Source organism: Zootoca vivipara, chromosome 3, assembly GCF_965207765.1.
Source record: "Zootoca vivipara chromosome 3, rZooViv2.hap1.1, whole genome shotgun sequence".
NCBI lineage: Eukaryota > Metazoa > Chordata > Lepidosauria > Squamata > Lacertidae > Zootoca > Zootoca vivipara.
The window spans coordinates 55,308,640-55,321,184 of NC_142586.1; the positions used below are offsets into that span (position 1 = coordinate 55,308,640).

Here is a 12,545-nt window from a genome sequence, read left to right on the forward strand (position 1 = left end):
GTTTAACCATCTCTTCATTTCTAGTTAACCCAAATTACACCTGTTGGGTTGCTGCTTGGCCCATCTACCTGTTTAAAGTAGCTGCCCTAAGAAACAATCAAACTTAGGTGAGTCAGTTTCACATTTGTTTTGTTTTCAACATTAGCCTTCGGTCTGGGATATCTAGTCAGTTTTAAGAGGTTAAATACATGGTCCTGAAGGATCTACCCATGCTTTATGTGTTTCCTAGGGAGTGGATGAAACCAACAGACCATCAAATGGTCAAGAAGGTGGTTACTACACATGCTGTAGAGGGAAGTTCAACCTGGGAAAGTGACCCATCTAACAACAACAATATAGGAGAAAGAAAACTCTAATTCTGAATCTCCACTGGCTTGCAGCTATAATCATTCATGAGAAACACTTCAGGAGTCAACCCTGAAGAAAAATCCACACCTGTGGCTTTGCGGGACATCTTTGGGAGAAGAAAGGGCTAAGGAGTAAACTCTGCACAAATCCGGAGTGGAGTCCCTTGCATGAGCATAGCCAGGGCATAGCCCCCCCCCCCAATCAAGTAAATCAATAAAAATACTTAACTGAGCTTCTGCCCAGCACATAGCATGCCCCCCAAGATAAATCCTGGCTACATCCATGGCACCTTGTATGCCCCCTTCCAGCAACTCTGGCAGCCCAACTGGTGCCAAATGTATAGCTCTGCTTTCCTCTGGACCACATCAGTAAGGCCAAGAGGGGAGTCTGGCCAGCTCAGGGTCAAAACACACTGCCCAGTCTTGTGCTCCAGAGAGGTCATTTCAGTGCTGCTAGCACAGCAAAAACAATGTGGGAGGCAGCAGTTTTGAATGCTGGCCTCTGCAGCCACAGGTGCTGTAATTCTCCAGCAGTTTGCCTCCCCCCCCCTTACAGGCGCACTCCATTGTCTCTCGAAACAGATGGATACCAGCAACAACAAAAATATTCTTAAGGTGATGGTCACTATACTATTGCCTGATCCTATACATATTTCCCAGAATTAAGTTCTAGTGAGTTCACTGAGACTTGTTCCTTAGAAAACTAGTTGAAGAATGCAGCAACATCCTATCCATGTTTACTCAAATAAAAGTTCCACTGTTTTCAGTAAGTGTATCCATAGAATTTCAGCCTTGATCCTATGCATGTTTACTCAAAACTAAGGCCAACTGTGTTCATAGGAGTGAAGCCCATGACTCTTGCCATACTTCAAGGACTCTTAACTGACAGGCAGGGTTAAAGGAAAATAACACTGTTGGACACAAATGCTGCCAAATTAAGTTGAAAAATAAATCCCCACTCATCCATGAAGCTTGTTGGCTGAGTGGCCTTGAAGAAATTGCTCTCTCAGCTTAACCTGTGTCTCAGGATTGTGAGAGTAAATGGAATAAAAAAAATCCCAGTCTATACACTGAAAGATGCTGTAGACATGATAAATAGCATAATTGGACTCTAGCCTTCTTGCATGTGGAACCAACAGCACAAGTGTTTTCTGGCTTTCAACTACTGTATCTGTTTTACAACAGTTATGAAACCAGATTTTACAAAAATATATTTCATCTAGGCAACACAAGTCCGAATGGGACTTACCCTAGCATCAATGAATCAAGGAGTAGATGAAGGGTGTAATCTTATGCATGCCACATGGAGGTCAGTCCTGTTCTGAATAAACATGCTTAAATTGCACATTAATGTTGCAATTCTGTAAGCACACATTAGGAAGTAGGACTTCATAGAATCACAGAGTTGGAAGAGACCACAAGGGCCATCCAGTCCAACCCCCTGCCAAGCAGGAAACACCATCAAAGCATTCTTGACATATGCCTGTCAAGCCTCTGCTTAAAGACCTCCAAAGAAGGAGACTCCACCACACTCCTTGGTAGCAAATTCCACTGCCGAACAGCTCTTACTGTCAGGAAGTTCTTCCTAATGTTTAGGTGGAATCTTCTTTCTTGTAGTTTGAATCCATTGCTCCGTGTCCGCTTCTCTGGAGCAGCAGAAAACAACCTTTCTTCCTCCTCTAGATGACATCCTTTTATATATTTGAACATGGCAATCATATCACCCCTTAACCTTCTCTTCTCCAGGCTAAACATACCCAGCTCCCTAAGCCGTTCCTCATAAGGCATTGTTTCCAGGCCTTTGACCATTTTGGTTGCCCTCTTCTGGACACGTTCCAGCTTGTCAGTATCCTTCTTGAACTGTGGTGTCCAGAACTGGACACAGTACTCCAGGTGAGGTCTGACCAGAGCAGAATACAGTGGTACTATTACTTCCCTTGATCTAGATGCTATAGTCCTATCGATGCAGCCCAGAATTGCATTGGCTTTTTTAGCTGCTGCATCACACTGTTGACTCATGTCAAGTTTGTGGTCTACCAAGACTCCTAGATCCTTTTCACATGTACTGCTCTCAAGCCAGGTGTCTCCCATCCTGTATTTGTGCCTTTCATTTTTTTTTTTTTGCCCAAGTGTAGTACTTTACATTTCTCCTTGTTAAAATTCATCTTGTTTGCTTTGGCCCAGTTGTCTAATCTGTTAAGGTCATTTTGTAGTGTGATGCTGTCCTCTGCAGTATTATCCACCCCTCCCAATTTGGTGTCATCTGAAAACTTGCTCAGGATGCCCTCAAGCCCATCATCCAAGTCATTGATAAAGATGTTGAATAAGACTGGGCCCAAGACAGAACCCTGTGGCACCCCACTAGTCACTACTCCTCCAGGATGAGGAGGAGCCATTGATGATCACCCTTTGGGTTCAGTCAGCCAGCCAGTTACAAATCCACTGAATGGTAGCATTGTCTAGCCCGCATTTTACCAGCTTCTTTACAAGAATATCATGGGGCACCTTGTCAAAGGCCTTGCTGAAATCAAGATAGGCTACATCCACAGCATTCCCTTCATCTACCAGGCTTGTAATTCTGTCAAAAAATGAGATCAGATTAGTCTGACATGACTTATTTTTCAGAACCCCATGCTGACTTTTAGTGATCACAGAGTTTCTTTCTAGGTGCTCACAGACCGTTTGCTTAATGATCTGCTCTAGAATCTTTCCTGGTATGGATGTCAGGCTGATTGGGCGGTAATTGTTTGGGTCCTCTCTTTCCCCCTTTTTGAAAATAGGGACAACATTTGCCCTCCTCCAGTCTGCTGGAACTTCGCCTGTTCTCCAGGAATTTTCAAAGATTATTGCCAGTGGTTCTGAAATCACCTCTGCCAGTTCTTTTAATAGTCTTGGATTTAGTTCATCTGGCCCTGTAGACTTGAAAAAATCTAAACTAGCCAAGTATTCTTGTACTACCTCCTTACTTATTCTGGGCTGCGTCTCCCCTGCTGAATCATCTGCTCCATATTCTTCAGGTCGGGCATTGTTTTCTTTTTTGGAGAAGACTGAGGCAAAGAAGGCATTGAGGAGTTCTGCCCTTTCTCTGTCCCCTGTTTGCATTTCTCCATCTTCTCCTCTAAGTGACCCCACTGTTTCCTTGTTCTTCCTTTTGCTACGGACATACCCATAAAAGCCCTTTTTGTTGCTTTTAACCTCTCTAGCAAGCCTGAGTTCATTCTGTGCTTTAGCTTTTCTGACTTTGTCTCTACACGTGCTGGCTATTTGTTTGAATTCCTCTCTGGTGATTTCCCCCTTTTTTCCATTTTTGGTACATATCCCTTTTAAATCTTAACTCAGTTAAAAGTTCTTTAGATAGCCACCCTGGCTTCTTTAGGCACCTTCCATGTTTCCATCTCATTGGTATTGCCTGAAGTTGTGCTTTAAATACAGTATCTCCCTTCTAACAAACTCCCAACCATCATGAACTTCCTTCCCTTTTAGTATTTCTGTCCATGGGATCTCACCCAGCGTTTCCCTAAGTTTTCTGAAGTCAGCTTTCTTAAAGTCTAGGATTTGAGTCTTACTATGCTTGGTTGCTCCTTTCCGCTGAACAATAAACTCCAGAAGAGCATGATCACTCCCACCTAATGATCCTGCCACTTCTACCCCACTAAGCAGGTCATCACTATTGGTTAGGACCAGATCTAAAATGCCTGATCCTCTTGTTGCTTCTTCCACTTTCTGGACAATGAAATTGTCTGCAAGGCCAGTGAGGAATCTTTTTGACCTTATGCTCTTGGCTGAGTTTGACATCCAACAAATATCAGGATAGTTGAAATCCCCCATTACTACTATCTCACTTCCTTTTGAATGCTTGGTCATCTGTTCCAGGAAGGCATCATCTGTGTCCTCAGTTTGGCTTGGGGATCTATAGTAAATTCCCACAATTAGATCACTGTTATTTTTCTCTTCCTTAATTTTGACCCAGATACTCTCAATTTGGCTTTGAAGTTTTAAATCCTGGATCTCTTCACAGGTATACACATCCCTGACATATAATGCTACTCCTTCCCCGTTCCTGTTTGGTCTATTTCTCTGAAATAGATTGTATCCCTCTATTTCTACATTCCAGTCATGAGACTCATCCCACCAGGTTTCAGTGATGCCTATTATGTTGTATTTAGTTTGCTGTACCAAGAGCTCAAGTTCATCTTGTTTATTTCCCATGCTCTGTGCATTAGTATACAGACATTGAAGACCATTGATCACTCCCCCTTGTCTCTTATTTAAGGATATTTTCCTCCCACCACTAGGTCTGCGTGCTGTTTGCTCCATTTGGTCCTTGACATTTGGATGATCAACTTCAGCACTTGATAGACTCCTACCTTCAGGACTACTGTCTCCCTCCCCCACATAAGTCAGTTTAAAGGCCTCCTGATGAGGTTTTTGAGTTTCATGGCAAAAACATTCCTCCCAACCTTTGTGAGGTGCAGCCCATCACTTGCCAGAAGTCCATCTTTAAGAAACTGCAGACCATGATCTAAGAATCCAAACCATTCCTGTTTGCACCATTTGTGAAGCCAGTTGTTCACTTCCCCTATTTTTCCCTCTCTCCCTGGGCCATGTCGTTCAACTGGTAGGACAGATGAGATGAGATGACAATTTGTGCATTTAATTGCTTCAACTTCCTGCCCAGAGCCTCATAATCACTTTTCATCTTCTGGAGGCTATGGCTTGCAGTGTCATTGGTTCCCACATGGACCGAAAGGAAGGGGTATTTGTCAGTGGGTTTTATGATTCCTTGCAGCCGTTCTGTTACATCTTTGATCTTGGCCCTGAGGAGACAGCACACCTCTCGAGACATCTTGTCAGGCCCACAGATCACTGCTTCTGTACCCCTCAGTAGGGAATCCCCTATCACCACTACACACCTCTTCATAGGCTTGGTCGGGATTCTTCCATGTGCTGTCCCTTCCAAGGTCATCTGCATATTCCCAGAGGACTGACTTTGCTGCTCGTCTTCATATTCCTGATCTACTGTGATGAGGGAGAGATCTTCAAATGGAGTCTGTTCCTCGTCTTCCATGTTAAGGGAGAGCACTTCAAATCGATTGTGTAGTACTAAACACTCAGAGTGATTCCTGGATGTATGGAGTCACGTTCCTCCATACATCTGGGTCCTGTGTTGGGAAACTGACTTCCTCAGGGATGTCCCCTGTCTCCTCCTTGGTGCAGACAGTGCGCTCTGCTGCATCCAAGAAAAGCTCCAGCTCTTTAATTCCCTGGAGCATAGATACATGGGCCTGAAGCTGCTGGACCTTGTCTTCTAGTAGGGCAACCAACTTGCAATTGCTGCAGGTGTAGCTGCCTACATTCTTTGGCAAGAATACAAACATTGCGCAGGAATTGCAGGTGACTACAGTTGTTCCCTCCCCCTCCATCTTGAAAAGAAGAGGCCTAGTCTCCCCCAATAAACGTGTGAGACTTGCTGCCTTAAATCTAAAAGATGGATCAAACTGCGCGCGCCGCTAGCCTGGACAGTCACTCAAATCCAAGAGGCAGAAGCCCTAGAAAACAAACACAAGCACACAAACAAATAAGGAAACAAATAAGAACACAAACTTCCTCACACACAGCCCCCAAAAGACAAACCCACAAAACCTACAGAGTGTCTCCTAAGCTCAGCTCACCTTGTGCTCCCTCCTGAGTCTCTGCACTCCAAACACTGACTAGCTCCGCCCACAGCTAGTCACCTGACTCACCAGAAGCCATACCCCTCAGACCATGTGCTCAGGGAGAGCACACTTCCAATGTCATCTGAAGGTCACCGGCCAGAAACAAACACACACACAAGCCTGGACAGTCACCCAAATCCAAGAGGCAGAAGCCCTTGTGCTCCCTCCTCAGTCGTTGCACTCCAAACACTCTGGGTAGCTTTGATTGCACTGCATGGGCCACATTTCTACATCAACAGCCCTGATTTCTTTATATTGACCTGTTCACTGTTGTTAGATGTTACCTAGCATGCATTCTACCATTTTGCATGAGCTAGGCTATTAGTTTGCCATAAATGGTGACCTGTGGGTGACCATACTCATTATGAAGACTTTATATAAGGCAACTTCTATAGGACTAATCAAAACATGGTCAGAGTTCATCAAAATGATTTTGCCATAGCTCTGAACCAGTGAATGAGAATATGCAAGATTTGACCTCTGCACCATGCAGAGTGAATCGTTTCAGAAGAAGGGAGACACACTAGTTCTTACTGAGCTGCACGTTATCTTTAAATGAAAGCACATACAAAAAGCAACTAGAGAGTATGAGCCCATATTGCTCAAAAATTGTTTTCACAAAGTATGTTAGCACTAGCATTTAAGTGTTGCTTTACTACTGACACTGCGAGGGAAGTGTTCCTGTCACAGTTGGAGATCTACTTCATAAGTGATAGTTTGTTGTCAAATTTGATTGGCACCCTGAGTCTGCAGGCATGTAGATCCTGCAGTGATACGTACAGGGAGTTTGCACTAACAGAGGTAGTCCAGCATTTTATACTCTCATTCACACACACACACACACACACACACACACACACACACACACACACAGGAAATGCCCTGTCATTTGTTGTGAGGAATCCAGATAATATTCTCCAAGTCACTGCCTCCCTTTGTAGGAAATCCTGTTCCCACAGCATCCAAACTATAGAGTTGATTTACTAAGGAAGTACAATTTTTCCTCTGCCCCCTCCCCCTAACTCAGCCCTGCCTAAAGCAATCAAGATTATTGAAAGCACTGGTCCATGTTTGTGGTTCTGCAAGGGTTATACAGGGAATTTGTGACCCTCCAGAGTCCAAACAGACTGCAGCCTCCATAGCTTGTGGCCAGGGATAATAGAATCATAGAACTGTAGAGTTGGAAGGGACGCTGAGGAACATCTAGTCCAGGCATGTCAAACCTGCAGCCCTCCATATGTTTTGGACTACAATTCCCATCTTCCCCAACCACTGGTCCTGCTAGCTAGGGATCATGGGAGTTGTAGGCCAAAACATCTGGAGGGCCGCATGTTTGACATGCCTGAATTCTAGTCCAACCCCCTGCAATGTAGGAATCTGCAGCTGTCCCAAACAGGGATCGAACCTGCAACCTTGGCATTATCAGCACCACACTCTAACCAACTGAGGTGTAGTCCAACAAAATCTGGGTGCCCCATGCTCCCCTTTCCTGCAATAGGACCGCAAGCACCTATTTTGTGGAGTTGAAAATGCCAGCCACTTAGAACATCCCTTTTCTGTTCTTTTTCCATTTTCTCTTTTAACTTTATCTATTTTATTTGCCTTATATCTGCCAGTGGTCTGTGAAACTGTCAGTATTAGGATATGGAATACCCTCCTTGCAATGAGGCTATCCCTGGGTGCAAGGCTATCCATATCCCTTTCACTATGGGGCAATAGCGATGTAGGCCACATCCACACACCATACATTTAAAGCACTATTATACCTGGTCCTTTTATATACACCAGCAGGCACCAACCAGGCAGTGACTTTGCCATAGCTCGCCCTCCCAAAGAAACCCAGGGAGTGTAGTTTATTGAGGATTCTGAAAGTTCTTCAGGGACTCCTAGAGCTACAATTCCCAGAGTTCCTTGGGAAGACAGCCTGATAAGCCATTCTGGGAATTGTAGTTCTGTGACAGTTTCCTAATAACTGTCAGCACCCTCATCAAACAACAGTTCCCAGGATTCTTGAGGGAAGCCATGACTGTTAAGAGTGATATCATAGTGCTTTAAATGTATGGTGCAGATATGGTTGTTTTATGGTTCTTTTTTTGGGCCGTCTTAAGTATATTTGGCGCCCTGGCGCCGTGGTGCGACAGATCCCTCTGGTGCCCCCGCCCTGCCCCGTTTCCCAGCGCGGTGGGCGGGCGCAGCACGCAGTGGGGCTGGCGGGCACAGCCGCGCAGTGCCCCCCTGGTGGCACGGTGCCCTGGCGCCCTGCGCCACCCAGCCTGGCCATAGGGCCAGCCCTGGGGACTTGGCTGTTTTATGGTTCTTTGGAAAGGGGCCAAGGGAGCATAGTTCTCCCGCAGTTGCAATTCCCGTGATCAAAGGTTACTCATGGAACCAAACTTGTTTGCACCAGCGTGCTTAATTTAATAATAATTAGCCACCCTAGGTTGGAATGGAGGGGTGTGTGTGTCTTTAACATGTTGCCCTGTCATGGTGTAGATCAGAATTGCCGCCCACTCGGAGCTCATCTGCACAGAAAGAAATAAATGAAAGTGGCACGGTCATAATAGTTTTTTGGTTGAATTTTGAATCAGGACTGAATCCAGAAGGTTGGTGTTGGTATAAGGGCTCAGTTGTTAAAGAAGCATTTCCTAAAGATTGCATCAAAGCAGGCATAGGCAACCTTGGCTCTCCAGATGTTTTGGAACTACAACTCCCATGATCCCTAGCTAACAGGGCCAGTGGTCAGGGATCATGGGAGTTGTAGTTCCAAAACATCTGGAGAGCCAAGGTTGCCTATGCCTGCATCAAAGCATGCACATAATACATTTCCTTAAGCACTGAGTTAACACACACTGCATTTATTTATTTATTACATTTCTATCACACTTTTCCTCCAAGGAGCTCAAGGTGGCATACATAGTTCTCCGCTTCTCCATTTTATCCTCACAACAACACTGGGGGTAGGTAAGGCTGAGAGTGAGCAACTGGCCCAAGGTCACCCAATGAGCTTTGTGGCTGAGTGGGAATTGAACCCAGGTCTCCCAGGTCTCTTCAGCACTCTAACCACTTACACCACACTGGGTTTTTTTTTAAAAAAAAAAAAAGCTGAGAGGGGGTAGTTTCCAACTGGACACAATGTTCAGTATCTCTCATTTCAGCTTCATCACACATAATTTTGTAGTCCCTGCCCTTAGATTTTTAGCAACTCGACGGAAAGACATTAAACTGGTGAAATTTCCCACATCACATGTCAATCAAAAATCATCTGCTAAATTTCTGCTTTTCAGGATGCTGGCACAGGAACAGGCTAGTCAAAGTTAGCAATCCTAGTAAAAGATAATAGCAAAATGTTTTGCTAGTTAGTTCCCATTTGGGAGCTCATCTAGAAATCAGGGGGCTAGATTTACAGTCTGGGGTTTGATAATTTACCAGGAGATAAGCTTGTTATTCTACATGTCTGTGTTAGACTTTGGGAGGGGGAGGCCTCAGAGCTAGCATTAAAAGTACACAAACGAAACCACAACACAGGATCTTTTCTTTGTGGTCGAGATGGTTAACATTTTACAAAGATATTTGCTGTGCTGTGCTGAGAAACTTGAATGCTGTCCGGAAAGGTTTCACTTGAATGGAGTGACTGAAAACCAACCCCAATATATCAGGAACATGCAAGCAGCTGTGGTTCGTGAAACACTGATTCTTTATCTGACAGCGCCAAGGAAATGCCAAGTTATGTTGGGTTAGCACATGAACTCCTGATCTTGTCACATTTCTGGTTTCTGCACTTCAGAACAATGAAGCATGTACCTTTTTCCACAGTCAAGATTAAACAGTTCAAGCAGTCAGTGTGAAAATAAAAAAGCTATTTTATTGCTTCTTGTTTTGAACTATTCCAATTGCCTTTTCCATTCAAGTTATAACTTAAAAGTGCATGGTTAGCCATACCCGTGTGGATGGTAAACCTAAACATTTCCTTTTGCTCCTTGTCTCCTCTGAGATCGGTGAGACTCTGGACCTAATGGTCTCAGATTTTAATGGGTTCAAATGGGTTCATTCACTTCAAATTTGTAGCAAGTTGGCTTTGCCTTGCTCGTTTTGGGGATTGCTTCTGCTCATTCAGTTGAGTGGGACCCCATACATCTGCCCAGTAGAGGATGGTTTCCACTGGGATTGATAGGGCAGAAGGCAGGAAGACCAACAGCAGGTGGAACCAGAGCCAATGATGGGCAATGCCAACTGATTCTGGTTCTGTCTCTATTGTCCTCTATGTTGTGTTCTACAAAGGCAGTACTGAGACTAAGGCTCACTGCCAGGGCCACCCCATGGAGCATAGCTGTCAACCCCCGGATTTGAAGATAAGGAATCCTATGGGGCTGAATAAAGGAATTTCCCGCAAAAAATGGAAAGTTGACAGCACTGCCATGGACTGGATGCAAGTAAGGAAGCAGGCAGGTGGGTAAGGTAAGGTAAGAGCTTGCAGAGGTGGATTTAGGGCAGTGTTCCCAGTTCTGCCACACTGGGCAAAAAGACTAGGAGGTGCCACAGGACACCACAGCTATGATGTAGTGAATTGAGCAGAATAGAAGGGGAGAGGCAGGTGTGTGCCTGTGCCAAATCTTGTCCTTGCACAGGGTGCTGCCCCCTGGAGATTGGTGGGGAAGCACCCCATTTGTTCTAATGGACCAATGTCCACTGCTTCTGCCCCCAAAGTCCCACCACGGTGGCACCACAGCCTGGGATGTTTACTGCCTGAGAAATGATGCTGAAGAGCCAAGGAATGCATGGATTTCACAATAGCTGTGGTTTTCATATGTCACAAGGAACCCTCGGGTTCTTCAGTGAATTTCCAGAGGGTTCTCACAGAGAAAATGATAAATGGTGGATACATTGCTGGAAAGGTACTTTCTTTCTGGTTGGAGGAATATCACATGAATATCCTCAGGACCATTTGCAGAACAGAGTATTTATGTGAAAGATGCTTAGGCCTTCCTTAGTAATCTGGAAGGGTTCCTAGAGATTAGGAACATGCAACCCTTCGAGGCATGTCTTTCCAAGCAAAATCCAGTGCAGCTGTTCCATACAATTGGAGGCATCTGGACAGCCTCTGTGGGAAACAGGATGGTGGATCAGATCACTAGTCTGATCCACTGGGGGTCTTTTTATGTTGTAGCTGAATGAGTCTTATTTGCAGGAATGCTTGCATGTCTGTCTCTTCCTTAGCCTTTGCCTGGATGGAGATTGGGCCCCTATAGTTCTGATGAGCAACTTCCATGCAGCAGTATCAGAAATGCAGCCCAGTCCTACAAATGTTTATGTAGAAGGCAGTCCAATTTAAGTTAATTGGTCTTACTCCTAGATAAGTGTCAGATAGCAGCCTTTGAGGTTCTTTCTATAGATACCCAAGTTCAAGCAGAAAGTTTGAAAGGTATTCTATTGGTTCTCCTATTGAATGAATTAACTTTGAAATGAGGATTGGAGCTCTTTCCCGCGGCAGATCCAAGGCGAGCCCGTGCCGGTGCCATGAAACTGAACACCTCCTTCCCAGCCACCGGCTGCCAGAAACTAATTGAAGTAGATGATGAGTGCAAGCTGCGTGCCTTCTATGAGAAGCGCATGACCACAGAAGTATCTGTGGATGCTCTTGGCGAGGAGTGGAAGGGACATGTTGTCTGCATCAGTGGAGGCAATGACAAACAAGGCTTCCCCATGAAGCATGGGGTCCTGACTCACAGACGTGCCCGCCTGCTTCTCAGTAAAGGCCACTCATGTTACCGCTCTAGAAGAACTGGAGAAAGGAAATGCAAATCTGTTTGGGGTTGCATTGTTGATGCCAATTTAAGCATCTTGAATTTGGTCATTGTGAAGAAAGGTGAGGAAGATATTCCTGGACTGACTGACACCACTGTGCCTTGCCGGCTTGGTCCCAAGAGGGCTAGCAAAATCCGAAAGCTGTTCAAAACTCTTCAAAGAAGACGGCATCCATCAGTATGTGGTGAGAAAACCATTGAACAAGGAAGGGAAGAAGCCCAGGACCAAAGCACCCAGGATTCAGCTCTTGGAAACTCCCAGGGTCCTACAACACAAGTGCAGGCGTATTGCTCTGAAGAAGCAGCGTACCCAAAAGAACAAGCTTCTGGCTAAAAGAATGAAGGAGGCAAAGGAAAAACGGCAAGAGCAAATAGCTAAGAGGCATAGACTTTCTTCTTTGAGAGCCTCCATATATAAATACAAATCAAGCCAGAAGTAAATGAAGAACTGTCTTCCTAAAAACATTAAATAAAACATTTATGGGGGGGGGGGAAGATATGAGGATTGGAGAGAGGAGACACTGGAGGATGGCATTCATCACAGAACTCCCGTATACTGTTAGAGAGAGCAACTATTAAGTATGTGAGCTTTTTATTTCTCCAAAAAGTAATTGAGGAATGCCTGATGGGATCCGCACCTATAGCAAAATCTAGGAGATATTCTGAAGCTATCAATGCAC

General features: G+C 44.9%; 1 pseudogene; it reads left to right on the plus strand.

Moving 5' to 3' along the window:
- Window positions 1-11,575: 11,575 nt before the first annotated feature.
- On the plus strand, window positions 11,576-12,307 carry LOC118082838 (small ribosomal subunit protein eS6 pseudogene; annotated as a pseudogene).
- Window positions 12,308-12,545: the final 238 nt, after the last annotated feature.